General features: G+C 45.7%; 1 protein-coding gene across 3 annotated transcripts in view; it reads right to left on the bottom strand.

Annotated features, from left to right (window-relative positions):
* The window catches only part of PDPK1 (3-phosphoinositide dependent protein kinase 1), a 73710-nt gene that overhangs the window by 32786 nt on the left and 18949 nt on the right, over window positions 1-21975 (bottom strand). Inside the window, exon 1 of one of the 3 annotated variants that reach the window (XM_049902639.1) lies at window positions 8955-14189. The exons of the other annotated variants lie outside the window; for them this stretch is intronic. The gene's annotated coding sequence lies outside the window, so the exon portion shown is untranslated. Of the gene's footprint in view, window positions 1-8954; window positions 14190-21975 lie in introns of those variants that run through there. 3 annotated transcript variants of the gene reach the window in all.

The raw sequence follows: 21975 nt of genomic DNA, 5'->3' as shown, positions 1-21975 counted from the left end.
TGATAAAAAGTAAGCTTCTCAGCAAGATGGTACTGGAATAACTGGTTAACAATTTGGGAATAATTTATTCAGAGTCAAACTGCTGACCACACACCAAAGTAACTCCAAACTAATTGAAAGGTTATAGATTGTAAAATTCTAAAAAACATTGCTCAATGCAATCCCTATCTATATCTTAGCAACGTCTTTGCAGAAACTGATACACGCACACACACAAAAAACAAACCCGTTGCCACTGTGTCGATTCCAACTCATAGCAATCCTACAGGACAAAGTAGAACTGCCCCCATAGAGTTTCCAAGGAGTGCCTGGTGGATTAGAGCTGCTGACCTTTTGGTTACTAGCCATTATACTTAACAGCTACGCCACCAGAAAATGACAAGCTGATCCTAAAATTCATATGGAAATGCAAAGGATCCAGGATAGGCAAAATTATTTTGAAAAAGAACAAAGTAGGAGGACTCATACTTTTTGAAATAAAAACATACTAAAAGCTACAGTAATCAAAACTGTGGTACTGGCATAAGAACAGACACACAGGTCATCAGGACTTTCAATAAAGAAATGGGCAAAGAGTAGTCACCAAAAAGCTCAAGTAACCAAAAGATGAAATGTGTACAGTACTCAAAGACAAGTTAAAGCAACTAGAGATAGCACTGGATGTTTTTAATTATTGGAAAGAGGTGGGGGATGAACTAGTAGATAAGAATGATAAATGAATATGTTTACAATACACAGGCGCACCCAATGCTGGCAAGACCAGGGCAGCAAGTGCACTCATACAACTTCGGCTGGTACAGGAAACCCCTGTCCCCTGTCGCTGCAGACTGGCAATTGTCAACAAAAACAACTACAAGACAGTTGTCAGTGAGCCACGTAAGACACAAAACAGGGTAGAATCACCCTTACAACTTTAAAAGTGGGCATTAAGAAAGGGCTGAAATATAAAAGTGGAACTCACAACAGGAGAAAGAATTGGCTTGTGCAGCTCTGACACTGAAATGTCCTGACAGCTACTGGCCACCAGACTGCTGTGCGACAACGTGAAGTCAACTCCCAGCACCCAGATTTTGGGTTCTAGTTCTGTTCTCCAGGAGACCCTGGGTGGCACAAACAGTTAAGCACTCTTCTAACTGAAAGGTTGGCAGTTCAAACCCATCTGGGGCGCCTTGGAAGGCAAGCCTGACCACCTGCTTCCAAAAGGTCACAGTCTCAAAAATCCTATGGGGCAGTTCTACTCTGCACCCACGGAGTCGCGGACAATACAGTTCTCCACTAAAAGAATCCAGGAGAGCACCTGGCTCCAGGCCTTAGACCAGGGAAAAATAATATGGCCCTAGAATGTCCTGTTATGTGTGAAAACAAGGCCCATGGAGTGGTGAGAGGCAGGGAGGCTGCCCTTAAACACTGTGGCCCTTCAACACTGAAAGGAGATATTAATGACAGGTAATCAGAGTAAGCTGAAGCTGGGAGAAGCCAAGAGTCTATAATGAAAGGTGATCGATACTGCAACATAAAAGCAAGGTAAACACAATGGAATGCCCAATTTTATCAATCTGAGTAAACAGGGGTGGGTGGGCATTCCAAGGCTTGCTTCTTGTATTGTGTGTATGTGTCTTTATAAAGGATAGACAAGTACTTTCCTCTCTCCTTATAAATGGGCAAGGGTAGGCACAGGGAGCCAAGGGTTCTGGAAAAAGCAGGAACTGTACCCAGTACTGGAAAGACAGGTCCGTCTAGTAGGCACACGGTACCTTATGAGGTGCAGCAGGATGACAGTGCAGCCACCCTGGGAGAAGCACTAACAGGAGTGCACATCTTCATACTTGCAATGTGCTTAACAAAGGAAAAACAAATCCAGATGGAACACCCTGTGACCCAAACATGGTGAGCAAGGAGGCACTAGATGGTAAGAACAGGCAGAGCCTGGGACGGCCTGTGAAGCAGCCGCTAAAGCTCGGTTCTGCCTGGGGGCGCCCAGGAGGCTGGCTCCACTGGACAGCCCCAGGGAGACAGAGCCCACCCCAGATCCCAGCCAAGCAGCCATCACAGTAGACTGCAGCTGTGAGGCTGGGCTGCTCCGATCATTGTAACCCCAGGCAAGGCACAAAAATACACGTAAAAATAGGAAGGAATTAATCAGTCACACAATATCAATAAAATATTTAGGAGCACATGGTTAACTTTGTAATTAATATTTAAGAAAATCTTAGCAAAAACAAAGTTTTCATTTTCTAGTTGTTAGTAGTGTTTAAGTGTTCAGTAAAATCTTTAACAGATGTAGAAGTTTAATAGTTTAACATTAAAGAAAGCTCAGCTAGTAAGTATCCCCCATATACAAAAACCCCTTGGGCATAAAGTAATCATCTTTTGCCTTACTCTGAGGCCACATTTATAAAATATACCACTGCAGCAGTTTCAGAAATTACACCAGACATAGATCCATCCACGTATGAGCAGCTGATATTTGACAAAGGACCAGTGTCAATTAACTGGGGAAAAGATAGCCTTTTTAACAAATGGTGCTGGCATAACTGGATATCCATTTGCAAAAAAATGAAACAGGACCCATACCTCACACCATGCACAAAAACTAACTCCAAGTGGATCAAAGACCTAAACATAAAGACTAAAACGATAAAGATCATGGAAGAAAAAATTGGGACAACCCTAGGAGCCCTAATACAAGGTATAAACAGAATACAAAACATTACCAAAAATCATGAAGAGAAACCCGATAACTGGGAGCTCCTAAAAATCAAACACCTATGCTCATCTAAAGACTTCTCCAAAAGAGTAAAAAGACCACCTACAGACTGGGAAAGAATTTTTCAGCTATGACATCTCCGACCAGCGCCTGATCTCTAAAATCAACATGATTCTGTCAAAACTCAACCACAAAAAGACAAACAACCCAATCAAGAAGTGGGCAAAGGATATGAACACACATTTCACTAAAGAAGATATTCAGGCAGCCAACAGATACATGAGAAAATGCTCTCGATCATTAGCCATTAGAGAAATGCAAATTAAAACTACGATGAGATTCCATCTCACACCAGTAAGGCTGGCATTAATCCAAAAAACACAAAATAATAAATGTTGGAGAGGCTGCGGAGAGATTGGAACTCTTATACACTGCTGGTGGGAATGTAAAATGGTACAACCACTTTGGAAATCTATCTGGTGTTATCTTAAACAGTTAGAAATAGAACTAGCTTACAACCCAGAAATCCCACTCCTCGGAATATACCCTAGAGATACAAGAGCCTTCATACAAACAGATAGATATATGCACACCCATGTTTATTGCAGCTCTGTTTACAATAGCAAAAAGCTGGAAGCAACCAAGGTGTCCATCAACGGATGAATGGGTAAATAAATTGTGGTATATTCACACAATGGAATACTACGCATCGATAAAGAACAGTGACGAATCTCTGAAACATTTCATAACATGGAGGAACCTGGAAGGCATTATGCTGAGCGAAATTAGTCAGAGGAAAAAGGACAAATATTGTATAAGACCACTATTATAAGATCTTGAGAAATAGTAAACCTGAGAAGAACACATACTTTTCTGGTTACGAGGTGGGGAGGGAGGGAGGGTGGGAGAGGGTTTTTTATTGATTAATCAGTAGATAAGAACTGCTTTAGGTGAAGGGAAAGACAACACTCAATACATGGAAGGTCAGCTCAATTGGACTGGACCAAAAGCAAAGAAGTTTCCGGGATAAAATGAATGCTTCAAAGGTCAGGGGAGCAAGTGCGGGGGTCTGGGGAACATGGTTTGCGGGGACTTCTAAGTCAATTGGCAAAATAATTCTATTATGAAATCATTCTGCATCCCACTTTGAAATGTGGCATCTGGGGTCTTAAATGCTAACAAGCGGCCATCTAAGATGCATCAATTGGTCTCAACCCACCTGGAGCAAAGGAAAATGAAGAACACCAAGGCCACACGACAACTAAGAGCCCAAGAGACAGAAAGGGCCACATGAACCAGAGACCTACATCATCCTGAGACCAGAAGAACTAGTTGGTGCCCGGCCACAATCGATGACTGCCCTGACAGGGAGCACAGCAGAGGACCCCTGAGGGAGCAGGAGATCAGTGGGATACAGACCCCAAATTCTCATAAAAAGACCAAACTTAATGGTCTGACTGAGACTGGAGGAATCCCAGCGGCCATGCTCCCCAGACCTTCAGTTGACACAGGACAGGAACCATCCCCGAAGACAACTCATCAGACATGAAAGGGACTGGTCAGCGGGTGGGAGAGAGACGCTGATGAAGAGTGAGCTAATTATATCAGGTGGACACTTGAGATTGTGTTGGCAACTCTTGTCTGGAAGGGGGATGGGAGGATAGAGAGAGAGGGAAGCCAGCAAAATTGTCAAGAAAGGAGAGACTGAAAGGGCTGACTCAAGAGGGGGAGAGCAAGTGGGAGTAGGGAGTGAGATGTATGTAAACTTATATGTGACAGACTGATTGGATTTGTAAACGTTCACTTGAAGCTTAATAAAAGTTATTAAAAAAAAAAAAAAACCTTACAATAGCCCAGATGCACACACAGAGAATGATGAAGTAAACTGCGGCATATAGGTGTAATGGAATACTATGCACCCCTTAAAAATATAAAAGCTGTGGAAACATGGTTAAAAAAAAATTAAAGCGGTTGGTGATTCTGGTTTAAGGGTGTATTCTTGCAACTTTCCTATTGGTTTGAAATTACTGCTAATTAAATAGTGAAACATACGAACAGATATATACACACCTATGTTCACTGCAGCACTGTTTACAATAGCAAAAAGATGGAAGCAACCAAGGTGCCCATCAACGGATGAATGGATAAATAAATTATGGTATATTCACACAATGGAATACTATGCATCAATAAGGAAAAATGATGAATCCAGGAAACATTTCATAACATGGAGGAATGTAGAAGGCATCATGCTGAGTGAAATTAGTCAGTTGCAAAGGAACAAATATTGTATGAGACCACTATTATAAGAACTCGAGAAACAGTTTAAACAGAGAAGAAAATATTCTTTGATGTAATGAGGGCGCGGAGAAGGTGAGGAGGGAGGGAGGGAGGGAGGGGGTAGTCACTAATTAGATAGGTGACAAGAACTATTTTAGGTGAAAGGAAAGACAACACACAATACAGGAGAGGTCAGCACAACTGTACTAAACCAAAAGCAAATAAGTTTCCTGAATACAACCAAATGCTTTGAAGGCCAGCATAGCAGGGGCGGGCTTCTGGGGTCCATGGTTTCAGGGGAAATCTAGGTCAACTGGCATAACATAATCTATTAGGAAAATAGTCTGCATCCCACTTTGGTGACTGGCGTCTGGGATCTTAAATGCTAGCAAGTGGCCATCTAAGATGCATCAATTAGTCTCAACCCACCTGGAGCAAAGGCGAGTAAACACCAAAGACACAGGTAATTATAAGCCCAAGAGACAGAAAGGGACCCATAAACCAGAGACTGCATCAGCCTGAGACCAGAAGAACTAGATGGTGCCCAGCTATAACTGATGGCTGTCCTGACAGGGAACACAACAGAGAATCCCTGATGGAGCAGGAGAGCAGTAGAATGCAGATCTCAAATTCTCCTAAAAAGACCAGACTTAATGGTCTGACTGAGACTAAAAGGACCCCAGAGGTCATGGTCCCCGGACCTTCTGTCAGCCCAAGGCTGGAACCATTCCCAAAGCCAACTCTTCAGACAGGGGTTGGACTGAGCTGCAAGATAGAAAATGATACTGATGAAGAGTGAGCTTCTTGGCTCAAGTAGACACATGAGATTATGTGGGCAGCTCCCGTCTGGAGGGGAGATGAGAAGGCGAGAAGGCAGAGGGGGACAAAAGCTAGCTAAATGGACATGGGGAATACAGGGTGGAGAAAAGGAATGTGTTGTCTCATTAGGGGGAGACCAACTAGGAGTACATAGCAAGGTGTATATAAATTTTTGTATGAGAGACTGACTTGATTTGTAAACTTTCACTAAAAGCACAATGAAAAAAAATTTTTTTAATTTTTTTAAGTGAAACATATGTATAAAAGAATGCAGAGTATAGAAATACTAACACTGAAAAAATGTAACAAATCTACCTGGGGGAAGAGAATGACCAGAAACCACAAAATGAAATGAGGTTGTGAACATGGCAGGATCATAAATTTCTCTTTTGTGCTACATTTTCAAACCCGGGGCTGTCCAGTCGATGCTAACTCATACCGGCCCCATAGTACAGAATAGAACTGCCCCTTAGGGTTTTCAAGGAGGTGCTGGTGGATCTGAACTGCCGACCTTTTCGTTAGCAGCCGATCGCTTAACTACTGTTCCACTAGGGCTCAAAAAAATAAACAAACATCATTTGAACTCAAAGGTTGCGAGCTTTGTGTTAGTGAAGAGGCAGACTTAGCCAGATACCTAAGCAGGTGTGGGAGAGGACCGAGTTCTGAAGGACAGGACAAGTGTTCTGTTGTTACTCTTGTTTTTTGTTTGGGGGAGGGGGTGGCAGAGAGTAAGACTCAATTCCTTCAGAAAAACCACCACAGAACAGCCGTTTTCACTGCAGAACGTCAGCATCCAAGAACCCTTCAACAGCCAGGTGCCCAGAACTAGACACCGGAGGGCCTCCCCCACCAGCCCCATCAGGAGAGGCTTGGCCAGGCCTGGCTGTCCTGTCCCTGCCCAGGAGCTGCAGGGGCTCGGGCCCCCCTGCTGCACAGCCAGTCAGGGCAGACACAGCTACTACCAACACCACCACGTGTTCCCTGTTGCTGAAGTAATAACCCGCACAAGGCCGATCCCCAAATGCAAAGGTAATTCACATCTCACTTTCCCACAGCTCACTTCTGTCCACCAGCCACCCAAGGCTGGGGTCTCCAAAAGTCAGGACTCTGTCCCGCTAGTCAACTGACAAACAGGCAGAGGCCAGGTAGCCCCTAACCAAACAAACAAACAAAAAACCCCGTTACAGTGGAGTCAATTCTGACACACAGTGACCCTACAGGACAGAACAGAACTGCCCCATGGGATTTCCAAGAAGCAGCTGGTGGATTCAAACTGCCAACCTTTTGGGTAGCAGCCAAGCTCTTAACCAATGCACCCCCAGGGCTCAGGCAGCCCCCGCTGGGTTCAAAAATTCATTAGAATTATTTACAGAACTCCCAGGAAGGGGTATTCTCGCTATACCCCTTTTAATATACCACAAAAGCATATGCAGAAAGAGATTCCCATGCGAGGTCTAGAAGGGTCTGTCATGTGCACCATCAATCCAGAAGCTCAAAAAAAAGCTGCCAGGTCCGGGGTCCTTTAAATGGTTGTTGGGGCCTCAATGCATAGGGGCAATTGGCTGAATCCCCAACGACTGGTTCCATATGCCTCCCTTTCCTAAGTTAGCTCACCAGGTGTGGTCCTTGGGGTCCCATCTCATTGGTCCTTTTAGAAAAACGAAGACACCTGGGACTGCTGAGCATTCTGGGGCTGTTTTCAGAAACCAAAGACAGAAGCCAAACCAAGTTCCTTGTCCCACACCAGTCTTAGGGACCTGCCCCCCACCCGCCCCACCTCTCACGTATCCTATCCAGTGGCTCTCAACCAGGGCATTTCTGACCCCCAGGGATACTAGGTAGTATCTGGGGCATTTCTGGTTGTCACAGCTGGGAGGTGGGGAGGTGCTGCTGGCATCTAGTGGGTGAGGGCAGGGATGCTGCTCAACACCCTACAGTGCACAGGATGCCCCACCACAGGGAGCCCGATCACCCACAGTCACGCAGGTGAGAAGCTCTGCTCCGTTCTCATACACTCGACCTCCCTCCCCAGGAAGGGCCATCAGAGTTGGGGGAAGAGGACAGATGCCAGACACTGGGTCCACAGAGAGGGTCAGTGCTGAAACAGGCATATTAAAAGTCCTGGCACTGCATCTGAGAAACAAACAACTTATTTCCATGATACAAACTGTGCAAACAGCAATGTCAATGTGGCTTCACAAACAAGCTCTCGACGAGGGGAGGGGAAAGTTTTCACTGAGGAGCACTGAGTTGGAGCAGAAGTGCACTGAGCTTTATGCCTGTTTGTGGGCTCAGGGGGGCAGCGCTGGTGACACTGCTGGGGCAGCTGGTGGAGGCAGGCGGAAGGGGGGGGACACAGCTCTAGTGGTGAGTGGTGACACCCAACATCCTCACAGCTGTGACCCACATTCAGCTCCCAGAGCGTCACAAGCACTAACCTGGCAAAGATGCCACTAATCCCAAAGTCTCAGGGAGGCGGGCCTCGTGACAGAAGAGCAGGGATGCACAGGGGCCCCGCTGACAACACTGTGCCCAAAGGCCAGCCTTTGACAGCTCACTGCTGCAAGGTTACACCCAGCAATTTTTCTGATTTAAGACTTTTTTTTTTTTTACTACTGAAGCAAATTCTCAACACCAAGCAGGGATGAAAACCACAACTAGAAGCCCAGCCTCAGCTCCTGTGTGGAACGCCCTGCTGGTCCCACAGTAAGGCAACCATTACAGAGAAAGAACACGCTGCCGTGGCAGGAAACCAGAGCACGAAAAGGAGAACTGCAGGCCAAGCACGGCTGACCCACAACAGGGTGCAGCGGTCACAGTCACACCAAGGAGCCAACTGGGGCCACTGCTTTCCTGCAGGGGACGGGCCACCTTTTACAGACGACCCAGGCATTAAGACAGCCTGCTGTGAGGGTATTCTTAGCATGTGTGCCTTGTGGGTGACCCATGATGGGAGGGCACTCTGTAGAACTCACAGAGCCCAGCCCAAGATAAAGGTCAAGCGCGGGTTCTCATCTGCAAACAGGACCGCACCTAAAGCTAACTCTGACCTTTAGGGGCTGCCTGGCAAGCACGCCCAGGACAAAAGCACAATTCCAAGGAAGGCTCTAAGGCGCTGACCAGCCTCTCCTTGAAGGTGCACACTCACCTTAGAATCAACCGAGGTGAACTCTCTCCGACTTGGTTGCTGGCCTCTGGCATGAGAGGAGAGGGTGCAGAAGGCTTCAGGGCCGAGCTAAGCTGTGTGTGCTCTGGTCTGGGAGACCCTGAGGTAGAAGGTAGGGCCCTCCGTGGTCAGAGGGGAGGAAAAGTGCATGTTCCGGAGGGTGCCGGAAGGCAGGACCACAGGGGGAAAGGGAGAGGAAGTGGTGTGTTGACAAGCGCATGGCTGCTGAGAACCCACAACGTCCAACACCCTCCTCCCCTTCATCTAGAATCTCAGCGGCCACATCTTCATTCCACCTTGGCCAGCAGGCCCATGTCTGTTGTCTGCCAGTGCTCAGGGCATGTTCCGCAACCCCATTTCCACTGGTCCCAGAAAAGCTGAGGGCAGTTCTAGACCTGGGACCAGCCCACTGAGCAGCTCGAGATGCGGAATCGTCTCTGCAAGGGTGCCAACTCTCTGAAGTCACGACCGTACATCCGCTCAGTAAGCTAGTCAAAGTCTCTTACAGGAGGTAAATTAACTACACTACGAACCCAATGACTCAACAAGCATGACCACTGGGGAACCTGACATCTGTTACAGAATTTCCCAGTTGAGGCCGGGCAGGTAGGTACTGGGAGGGTCCAGAGCAGACCCCTGGCTGCCATGGGGCAGAGCCTGGAGTGGTGAGGGGCAAGGAGTGGCTTCAGGTGGTACAGTCAAGGGCTAAACGCTGGTGGGGGCGGGGGGGGGGGACGGCTCAGACAGCGCCATGCAGTAAAAAAAGTAGAGAGGGAAATAGTCCCATGTGGAAGACAGTGCGACTTAAAACCTCCACGCCCACCACACGGCGTGAAGTGTCACTCTCCCCTAAGGCTTACATTCAAAAGACAGCAGTTTCACAAGTCAGAAAGAAGCCAGTTGTTCTGAAATCAACATCCAAAGTAAGTGTAAAAAGAACTCTGCATTTTTAAAATAGCAATAACAGATGATGATCTCTCTCTCTCTCTCTCTCTCACACACACACACACACACACACACATGCGCTTTTCCATCACATGCTTTATATGAAACTACTGTAGGTCCTCCACCAGCCATCTCAAAGCAGCTTCATTGACTGAAAGCAAACACAACACCCTCAAGCCTATCCACTTCATTCATTCCATCAACAAATATTTACTGAGCACCTACCACATCCGCACACTGCACACTGCTCTGGGCACCGGGGAATCAGCAAAGAACAAAACAAAGCCCATGCCCTCAAGCCGGCCCATTCCAGTGGGGCGGGTGCATGCGCGTGCACGCGCACACACACGCAGAGGGAAAATTTACCGTATGTTGGACAGTGATAAACTGTGCAGAAAAAACAGGGAAGGGAGACAAGAATACAGTCATTATATGCAGATGCCATATCTGTGATTTCGCTTCATTGTTAAAATTTATTTGTAACCCCAAAATCAATACCCGTGGCACTTTGCTGGTCACCTGCAGACACCCACAGAGTGGGCAAGGTGAGATGCCAATGCACACGTCCACCACTGAGGTCGAACAAGCCAACACTCTCTGCTCTTGTCTCAGCTCTCAGACTGCAAAAAAGTGTCCTCTCCACAGTCTGTATGGTGCCACGTTTTTTGCATTTTTGTGCTTTTTGTTGGCGATTTACTTAAAATGGCCCCCAGCATCCTGCTGAAGTGCTGTTTCATGTTGCTAGGCACAAGAAGGCTGTTGTGTGCCTTATGAGAAAATACGAGTTAGACCAGCTTCATGTAGACATGTGTTACAATGTTGCTGGCCATTGAGTTCAATGCTGATGATTCAACAATATATATTAAATAAGGTGACTTTAAACAGAAACACACATAAAATAAGGTTATATACTGACCAGTTGATGAAAACATGACCAGAGGCTCACAGGACCCCAGCCCTGTCTTCTCCCAGGAGCAATGATTCTGTATTCCCTAATTCAATGTTGGCAGCAGCTTTGCAGAACAGAACCACCTCAGGTAAAGAGAATCGATTGCATTTGGATGAGAGGTCACCAAAGAAGCCCTTTCTGAGAAGGGGACAGGAGGAGGTGGGGAAAGCTCACACAGGGAGCTTTCCAGGCAAGGATTGGCCAGTGCAAAGACCCCGTGGCAGGAGCAGCTCTAGACTCACAGCTGTCCAGCCTAGCCCACATCACAGGCCACTTCCAGACAGCGTCCCTGGGTGCTGAGCAGAAACCTTGGGGCACGTCAAACCACAGGGATGGGGAGCCCGATAAATGCAGCTGGCCACAGAGGCCCAGGCGCCCCCTGAATTCAACTTCCTGTGCCAGCCAAACCACAGGCTCAAGTCCCTCATCCTGGACTCTGGAAGTGTCCTGGCCACATCGGGCAACCCCCAGCCCTAGTATATGACGTGGGCACCTGTCCACAGGTAGCCTTCCTCCTTCTAAGAGTCCTGCATGTCCTCCTGCCACAGCCACGGTCCCCAGTCACCACCTCAGCCAAGACCAGCTTTCAGACCTGACACAGGTCAGCAAGGGGCTCTGGTCTTCTCTTCAGGGCAGCCATAACATACTGGCGTGGGGGATGTTTCAATAAGCAAATTCAAGACTGCAGTGAGAGAAATGCTGGCTGCAGTCTTACCTGATAGAGCACTTTTTACACATCAACAGTGAAATGAAAGGCCTAAGGAAAAAAACCTCTTTGAGTGTGAGAAGTTCAAGTGTTCGTTGAAATGACAGCTGTAATAATGCTAAATGACTAACTCTTTGGAGTTTTCTGGCACCAAGTAAGCTGTACAGCCAGCTCTCTGCGGACGTCTGCCACCGTCTGGAGGGCCCTCGCTGCCCAGCAGCCCCTGCCGTCAGTCAGGCGTCTGGCCAGGCTCTGGGCACCCCCCCTGCAGTGCCACCCTAGCCCTCCACCCAGATGCAGCCCTGCTTGCAAGAGCCCAGCAGACTCACCGCAGTGAGGCACAATCTCCTGGCAGAGCCCAGCCGGCATGCCACCCACTTCGTGACCCAAAATTATGGTAAGTAAATACTCCTGCTTACTCAATAGCTTCTGAAATTTAAATCTCTGGAGAAATTTAAAGCAACGAAGCCCTTGACATGCCTGCCCACCATCCGTCCTCATTAGTTACCTAACAGAGCAGCAGCTGGGCACGCAGCCTCTGCTCAGTCCTGCAGATAGTGTTATTGTGAGGATCACGGGGGAAGCCCCCTGAGGACCGCTGGCCTTTCATTTACACACCACACACACACACACACACATGCACACACCCCCCAACACAAGGCCCTCATACCTAAGGGAAGGCTGGGTGGCCTCACACCTGAGGCTGCTGTGGCCGCCCATGGCCAAGGCATACTTAGGGTTGATGCTCGTTCCCTACCAGGAGCCACCCACCCTCCCCCCCCGCCTGGCTTCCCAACACCAGCCACCAGTCTCTCTCCTCTGTCGGGGATGGCAGCATTGTACCCAGTTGTGGGACAGGCTTCTGTTAACTTCCTGACACTGACAAACATGGAAGGCAGGCTCATGGTGTGGCCCCAACAAGAACAAGAAAGGGCAATGCCCTAAAGTGAATTTAGAGGAGAATCCGTGCCTGCAGCATCCAGTCCTTGAAGCTGCCCGGATGGCATCTTTGGAATCTCTGGGCAAGTGGGAGTCACCACATCCTCCTCTAACTCCACTGTGCTCTAGCCACTTCAACACTCAGCAGAATTCCTTGCTCCCTGTTTATCCAGGAAACGTTGGTGGTGTAGTGGTTGAGTGCTACGGCTGCTAACCAAACTGTCAGCAGTTTGAATCGGCAGGCGCTCCTTGGAAACTCTACGGGGCAGTTCCACTCTGTTCTATACGGTCACTATGAGTCAGAATCGACTCAACGGCACTGTGTTTGGTTTGGTTCCTGTTTATCCACTGCTGTGCTGAATTGGTCCGTAGTCCCGTAGCAATGCTTCCTCCTCTTTCAGAGCTGCCACACCATACCGGCCGGCTTCAGCGGCTCTCTGCATGGGTGCATAAGGCCCAGGCCGCACCTCTACAACCGAGCCCTTGGTCAGACGGAGAACAACTGACTCCTACACACAATACAGGGAAAGTCACCACAACTGGACTAAACTAAAAGCTATGAAGTTTTCTGAATACAACCAAACACTTCAAAGGACACAGTAGCAGGGGCAGGAGTGTGGAGACCATGGTTTCAGGGGACATCTAGGTGAATTGGCATACAAAGTTTACGAAGAAAATTTTCTGCATCCACTTTGGTGAGTGGCGTCTGGGGTCTTAAAAGCTAGCAAGCAGCCATCTAAGATGCATCAATTGGTCCCAACCCACTGGGAGCAAAGGAGAATGAAGAACACCAAAGACACAAGGAAGATATGAGCCCAAGAGACAGAAAGGGCCACATAAACCAGAGAGTCCATCAGCCGGAGACCAAAGAACTAGATGGTGCCCAGCTACTACCAATGACTGCCCTGACATGGAACATAACAGAGAATCCCTGATGGAGCAGGAGAAAAGTGGGATGCAAATCTCAAATTCTTGTAAAAAGACCAGGCTTAACAGTGTGAATGAGACTGGAGGGACCCCAGGGCCCCTGGACTCTCTGTTAGCTCAAAACTGAAACTATTCCTGAAGTCAACTCTTCAGGCAAAGATTAGACTGGACTATAAGACATTTAATGATACTTGTGAAGAGTATGCTAAAGTAGGTAACATGAGACTAAATAGGCAGCTCCTGTCTGGAAGCGAGATAGGAAGGCAGAGGGGGACAGGAGCTGGTTGAATGGACACGGGAAATATAGGATAGAAAGCAGGAGTGTGCTGTCAAATTATAGGAAGAACAATAAGGGTCACATAGCAATGTGTGTATAAATTTTTGTAGGAGAAACTGACTTGAGCTGTAAATTTTCACTTAAAGCACACACACACACACAAAAACTTGTATGGTAAGCCCAGGGTTTCGTTGGAAATAAATTCTCTCCTAAGATGTTAAATTAAAAAAAAAAAACCCAGCCCATTTGTAAGCGGGGCATTTTCTGCAGAGGTCAATGTGTCTCACATAATTTGTACGTAAGAATTTCTTTGGCTTTTTTGATCTGTAACAAAACATCTGCTACTTTAACCATGTTTACCTGTATTATTTGGTGACATTAATTGGGTTCACCATGCTGTACAACGATCAACACCATCCATGTCCAAATTTTTCATCACCCTAAACAGAAACTCAGTGCACTTTAAACAATAACTTCCCATTTCCCCCTCCCTCCCACCCCTGGTAACCACTAATAAACTTTGGTCTCTATGCATTTGCCTTTTCTTGATAAGTGTGATCATACAATACTAGCCTTTTTGTATCTGATTTATTCCACTCAGTTTAATGTTTTCAAGGTTCATCTATGTCATAGCATGCATCAGAATTTCACTTCTCTTTATAGCTGAGTAATATTCCATTGTGTGGATGGACCATATTTTATTAATTCATCTGTTGACGGACACTTGGGTTGTTTCCACCTTTTGGCTATTATGAACAGTGCTGCAGTGAACATTGGTGTACAAGCATCTGTTTCAGTCCCTGCTGTCAAATCTTTGGGGTAGATACACAGAAGCGGAATTGCTGGGTCAAATGGTAAGTCTACGTTTAACTTTCTGAGAAACCATAGAACTGTTTTCCACAGCGGCTATACCATTTTACAATTTCACCAGCAATGGATGAGGATTCCAATTTCTCCACATCCTTAACACTTGTATTTTCTGTTTTTCTGACTTGGTTATTTTCTGTTTTTTTTTTTTTCCTGGTAAGAGCCATCTTAGTGGGTGTGAAGCAGTATCTCACTGTGGCTTTGATTTGCATTTCCCTAATGGCTAATAAGCATCTTTTCATGTGCTCACTGGCCATTTGTATATCTTCTTTGGAGATATGTCTATTCAAGCCCTTTGCCTGTTTTTTGATTGGGTTGTCTTTTGTTGTTGAGTTGTAGGAGCTCTTTGACTTTTTTTTAGGTATTGAGTTCAGCAGTCTCCTCTTAGAAGTAGAATCTCTCTCCCAAGGGAAAATTCGTTTGCGATCTAGTTACATTTTCATATCCACCAAAAATACATCAAAGCTCAAATACTTAGCACATGTCTCACTCACTAAAGATTGTTTAGAAAAATACCCAGTAACCAACAGTCAAAACTGTTGAAAGTGATAAGACATTTGATTGGCAGAGAGATTAAAACTGTAAACAAATTGGGGCCAAAGGAAAACAAGTGGACCACAGACTCCTCCTCTCTTCCATCAGGTCCCACAAGGCCAGACCCCACCTCCTCCCATGCTGGGACTCCTGGCTTCCGTGGCTTCCAACACCCTTTACCCTTCAGAAACTCAGTGTCAGGCAGACTGAAGGTTGGGTTTTAAAATACAGAGTTACACATTTTGAAAGCACACCTCACAATCCTTAGTTATCTAGCAGGAGGTCAGTATTGCATCTGGAAGATGAGGAAGTAGAGAAGGGACCTCGACCCCAGTGCTCGAGGCCACTGCAAGTGTCCATGGGGAAATGCAGGGCCTTCGGCTGGGCAGCACCCCTCCCCACACTCTTCAACCCCACCCCACCCCCTCACCCCTGATTCTGGCCACTTCCTAGGGCTCCTGGGAGGCTGCTGAGGGGGAGCCTAGGTGAAGGGGCGGGTTCTTCTCAGAAATGCCTCAGAGGGGTTGGTTATGTCAGGGTGGTTTTTCCTCTTCTATTTTCAAAATGCTCTGAAAGGTGACTTAGAACAACGAAAAATGATTTAACCCCTCATTCCCCAAACATAGTCACTGGGCACCTAGCAGGGGCCCAATTCCTTGAGCCCTAGGGACAAAAAAAAAGAAAAGAAGCTGGGTCAGAGGCCAAAGAGGGAAAGAGTGATAGTCCTCAGACCTGGGATCTTTATCTCTTTGTCTCTATATTTTTAGATAAAGTGCAAACTGAGTAAAGGTCTCTCTATAAATGAGCTTGGGGGTGATGCAGTCAGCGGGTCCTGAGGGTGGAGGGCGCCGCCAGGGTGGGGCAGGGGCTGGGTTCACACACCCAGCACTTAAGCAATCACAAATAGGCTTAAACAACTTATGGCTCTTAAGATTTTTTTTCTTTTTTAATTTTTAAAAACCTGCTAAGGAAGAATCTAACTCCATGATGTCACAGGAATAAACAGATCCAAAAGCTTCAACTCTGATTACTGTGAAACACCCTGGCATGCACAGGGCATCGAGGTGGGGCTTGGCCAAGTGCTGCCCAGTGAGGCCAGCTCTGCCAGGAACTGGCTGTTTCACCAAGGGCAGGTTATCTAACCCCTCTGTGCCTCAGCCTCTCCGTTGGAAAGGTGGGCCTAGTGGGCTGACTGTGAGGCCCTCCAGCAGAGCCTGGCTCAGCATAAGCACTGTTTTATGCCTGAATAACACAGAAAGCATGTGCGCACGCGGACACCTTTCCCAACCAAGGGTCATCAGATCCTAAAATGAGCCTTTTGAGGCCAAAAATGAAGCCTACCCTCTTCCCAGAGGCTGTTTACTCATCAAATCAAGCATGAGGAGGCCCACGTGAGCTGTGAAGGACAGGCGATGGGAGGGATCCAATGGAAAGCAGGCCTTGTAGGGTCAAGAGGCTGGCTCCCAGGTGGCCAGTGGAGAAAGAAATCCAACTCCAAGGCTCAGCGAAAAACTGGCACAGGCAGGGTGCCCTGGGGTGCTGACCTGGCAACAGGCACCGCTCCCAGGCCCCTGCCACCAAATCCCACCAGCCCAGAGAAAGCGCACACAGCCAGGCCCAGCCAGCTACCAAGTAGGAGGAGAGACTGAAGACTAACTGCCTCACTGCGGCCCTCCACATCCTGGAAACTTCCACCAAGAGGACAGCTGTGGCCAAGTGACAGCACTGAGGACCTGCACAAGCCACAGTCTCCCTGAGCCTCAATCTACAACTCTACAAAATGAGGCGGATCGCATCCACTTGCCCGAGGGCTGCTGGGTGGCCCCATAAGACAGGAGCATCAGGGTCACCGGTCCATGGCTGCCCCGTGGCTACTGACTATAGTAACTGGGCGAATTCCCAGGCTCATCTGCCGTGGCTCTGCCAGCACTGGCCTTCAGTCATACCACACAGTGGTGACCACCATTCGTTTGACGGGACACACCATTGCACGCAGCTTGTCCCAGTGATGGGAGCCCTGCTTCCGGGCTGCAGCGCCAAGCGGCTGGGTGCTGGTTTTACACAAGACCCTGAGAATAAGATGGTTTCTACTGCTCCATGGGCGAGTTGGGGAAAGGATAAAGGGAAGAAGTGGTCAGTGTGGCATCCTCAACTGCCCCCCGCCACTGCCCATGTCCACTCTCTCCCGGCACCTCTGGAGCACTCCCCTGAGCCAGAAGCAGACAGAGGGACAGGCCGGGCTGCCTGCTCCTGAGCCTACTCCTCCGTATCACTGACAGCAGGGCTCAGGGAACAGGGTTTCTCTGAATTTACTAACCTACACTTCCAACACTGACCACAGGTCACCACCAGGAGCTGCACTCCAGGCCCTCAATGAATGCGCACCGGCCTAGCTCACTTCATGCACTTTGGAACTGCCTAAAGGTATAATGTTAAACACCTTTAATTCATTAACATGAAAATCAGGCTGGGGGTGACCTCTGGACTAGAGGGAAGGAAGGATTACAACCAGGGCAGGGCTCTGTTATGTTAGTTGTTAGTTAGAATCCACCCAGAGGCACCTAGCAAGACAGACCTGGTGATGGGCTTCCCAAAGGTCACAGCCTTGAAAACCCTATGGAGCACATGTAGGGAAGCCATGAGTCAGAATGCACTTGAAGGCAATGAACAACCATTTACTGAGTGTCTACTATCCGGAGCATTTTAAACGTATTATCACAGTTAATCCTCAAAACAACTTTACAGGGTGTTTTTACAGGTGGGGACACTGAGTCACAGGGCAGTGATTCGTTCAAGTCACACTGTGGAGCGGGAAAGCCATATTCCATCACAGCAAGGTGAACCGTGAACTTCATGCTCTTCACCTGGGCTGTGAGCCAGCCAAGGCCACGGTGTCGTGTGCCAGGGCAGGGCCCTGAGTGGGCAGTGCCCCCTGGAAGGCGCTCAGTGAACGGCACCATCACCATGCCCTCAGCTCACACCATCCTGACCCGGCAAATCCCCCGCTAGGAATCTAGCCAAAACAATGAAAACCGCAGACTAAGATGATCATAAAAATAATCATTAAGAAATTACTCATACCGTAAAGCATTACTGAAAAAGAACAAAGTGGGAGGCTTCACACTACCTGATTTTAGAACATATTATACTTCCACAGTAGTCAAAACAGCCTGGTACTGGTACAACAACAGATACATAAACCAGTGGAACAGAACTGAGAATCCAGACATAAATCCATCCACATAAGAGCAGCTGATATTTGACAAAGGCCCAAAGTCAGTTAAATGGGGAAAAAACAGTCTTTTTAACAAATGGTGCTGGCTTAACTGGATATCCATCTGGGAAAAAGTGAAATAAGACCCATACCTCACACCATGCACAAAAACTAACTCCAAATGGATCAAAGACCTAAATATAAAATCTAAAACGATAAAGATCATGGAAGAAAAAATAGGGATAACGCTAGCAGCCCTAATACATGGCATAAACAGTACACAAAACATTACTAACAATGCACAAACACCAGAAGAGAAACTAGATAACTCGGAGCTCCTAAAAATCAAACACCTATGCTCATCCAAAGACTTTATCCAAAGAGTAAAAAGATTACTACACACAGGGAAAAGTTTTTAGCTATGACATTTCCAATCAGCATCTGATCTCTAAAACCTACATGATACTGCAAAAACTGAACTGCAAAAAGACAAATAACTCAATTAAAAAATGGGCAAACGATATGAACAGGCACTTCACTAAAGAAGACAGTCAGGTAGCTAACAGATACAGGAGGAAATGCTCACATTCATTAGCCGTTACAGAAATGCAAATCAAAACTACAATGAACTAAACACTTATTTATCTATAATTACGCTGAATGTAAATGGACTAAATGCACCAATAAAGAGACAGAGAGTCTCGCACTGGATAAAGAAACACGATCCGTCTATATGCTGCCTACAAGAGACACACCTTAGACTTAGAGACACAAACAAACCAAAACTCAAAGGATGGAAAAAAATATATCAAGCAAACAATAAGCAAAAAAGAAGAGGAGTAGCAATATTAATTTCTGACAAAATAGACTTTAGACTTAAATCCACCACAAAGGATAAAGAAGGACACTACATAATGATAAAAGGGACAACTGATCAGGAAGACATAACCATATTAAATATTTATGCACCCAATGACAGGGCTGCAAGATACATAAATCAAATTTTAACAGAATTGAAAAGTGAGATAGACACCTCCACAATTATAGTAGGAGACTTCAACACACCACTTTCGGAGAAGGACAGGACATCCAGTCAGAAGCTCAATAGAGACACGGAAGACCTAATTACAACAATCAACCAACTTACCTCATTGACTTATACAGAACTCTCCACCCAACTGCTGCAAAGTATACTTTTTTTTTCTAGCGCAAATGCATCATTCTCTAGAATAGACCACATATTAGGTCATAAAACAAACCTTTGCAGAGTCCAAAACATCAAAATATTACAAAGCATCTTCTCAGACCACAAGGCAATAAAACTAGAAATCAATAACAGAAAAACTAGAGAAAAGAAATCAAATACTTGGAAACTGAACAATACCCTCCTGAAAAAAGACTGGGTTATAGAAAACATCAAGGAGGGAAAAAGCAAATTCATAGAATGCAACGAGAATGAAAATACTTCCTATCAAAACCTCTGGGACACAGCAAAAGCAGTGCTCAGAGGCCAATTTATATCCATAAATGCACACACAGAAAAAGAAGAAAGAGCCAAAATCAGAGAACTGTCCCTACAACTTGAAGAAATAGAAACTGAGCAACAAAAGAATCCATCAGGCACCAGAAGAAAACAAATAATAAAAATTAGAGCTGAACTAAATGAATTAGAGAACAGAAAAACAATTGAAAGAATTAACAAAGCCAAAAGCTGGTTCTTTGAAAAAATTAACAAAATTGATAAACCATTGGCTAGACTGACTAAAGAAATACAGGAAAGGAAACAAATAACCCGAATAAGAAACGAGAAGGACCACATCACAACAGAACCAACTGAAATTAAAAGAATCGTATCAGATTATCATGAAAAATTGTACTCTAACAAATTTGCAAACCTAGAAGAAATGGATGAATTCCTGGAAAAACACTATCTACCTAAACTAACACATTCAGAAGTAGAACAACTAAATAGACCCATAACAAAAAAAGAGATTGAAACGGTAATCAAAAAACTCCCAACAAAAAAAAAAGCCCTGGCCCGGACGGCTTCACTGCAGAGTTCTACCAAACTTTCAGAGAAGAGTTAACACCGCTACTACTGAAGGTATTTCAAAGCATAGAAAATGACAGAATACCACCCAATTCATTCTATGAAGCCACCATCTCCCTGGTACCAAAACCAGGTAAAGACATTACAAAAAGAGAAAATTACAGACCTATATCCCTCATGAACATAGATGCAAAAATCCTCAACAAAATTCTAGCCAATAGAATTCAACAACATATCAAAAAATAATCCACCACGACCAAGTGGGATTTATACCAGGTATGCAAGGCTGGTTTAATATCAGAAAAACCATTAATGTAATCCATCACATAAATAAAAGACAAAAACCACATGATCTTATCAATTGATGCAGAAAAGGCATTTGACAAAGTCCAACACCCATTCATGATAAAAACTCTCACCAAAATAGGAATTGAAGGAAAATTCCTCAACATCACAAAGGGCATTTATACAAAGCCAACAGCCAATATCCCTCTAAATGGAGAGAACCTGAAAGCATTTCCCTTGAGAACGGGAACCAGACAAGGATGCCCTTTATCACCGCTCTTATTCAACATTGTGCTAGAAGTCCTAGCCAGGGCAATTAGGCTAGACAAAGAAATAAAAGGCATCCAGACTGGCAAGGAGGAAGTAAAATTATCTCTATTTGCAGATGACATGATCTTATACACAGAAAACCCTAAAGAATCCTCCAGAAAACTACTGAAACTAATAGAAGAGTTTGGCAGAGTCTCAGGTTATAAGATAAACATACAAAAATCACTTGGATTCCTCTACATCAACAAAAAGAACACCGAAGAGGAAATAACCAAAGCAATACCATTCATAGTAGCCCCCAAGAAGATAAAATACTTAGGAATAAATCTTACCGAGGATGTAAAAGACCTATACAAAGAAAACTACAAAGCTCTACTACAAGAAATTCAAAAGGACATACTTAAGTGGAAAAACATACGTTGCTCATGGATAGAAGACTTAACATAGTAAAAATGTCTATTCTACCAAAAGCCATCTATACATATAACGCACTTCGATCCAAATTCCAATGTCATTTTTTAAGGTGATAGAGAAACAAATCACCAATTTCATATGGAAGGGAAAGAAGCATCGGATAAGTAAAGCATTACTGAAAAAGAAGAAGAAAGTGGGAGGCCTCACTCTACCTGATTTCAGAAGCTATTATACAGCCACAGTAGTCAAAACAGCCTGGTACTGGTACAACAACAGGCACATAGACCAATGGAACAGAATTGAGAACCCAGATATAAATCCATCCACGTATGAGCAGCTGATATTTGACAAAGGACCAGGGTCAGTTAATTGGGGGAAAGATAGTCTTTTTAACAAATGGTGCTGGCATAACTGGATATCCATTTGCAAAAAAATGAAACAGGACCCATACCTCACACCATGCACAAAAACTAACTCCAAGTGGATCAAAGACCTAAACATAAAGACTAAAACGATAAAGATCATGGAAGAAAAAATAGAGACAACCCTAGGAGCCCTAATACAAGGCATAAACAGAATACAAAGCATTACCAAAAATGACGAAGAGAAACCCGATAACTGGGAGC

The sequence above is a fragment of the Elephas maximus genome, chromosome 12, assembly GCF_024166365.1.
Source record: "Elephas maximus indicus isolate mEleMax1 chromosome 12, mEleMax1 primary haplotype, whole genome shotgun sequence".
NCBI lineage: Eukaryota > Metazoa > Chordata > Mammalia > Proboscidea > Elephantidae > Elephas > Elephas maximus.
This window is presented reverse-complemented; position numbering and strand designations above follow the sequence as displayed.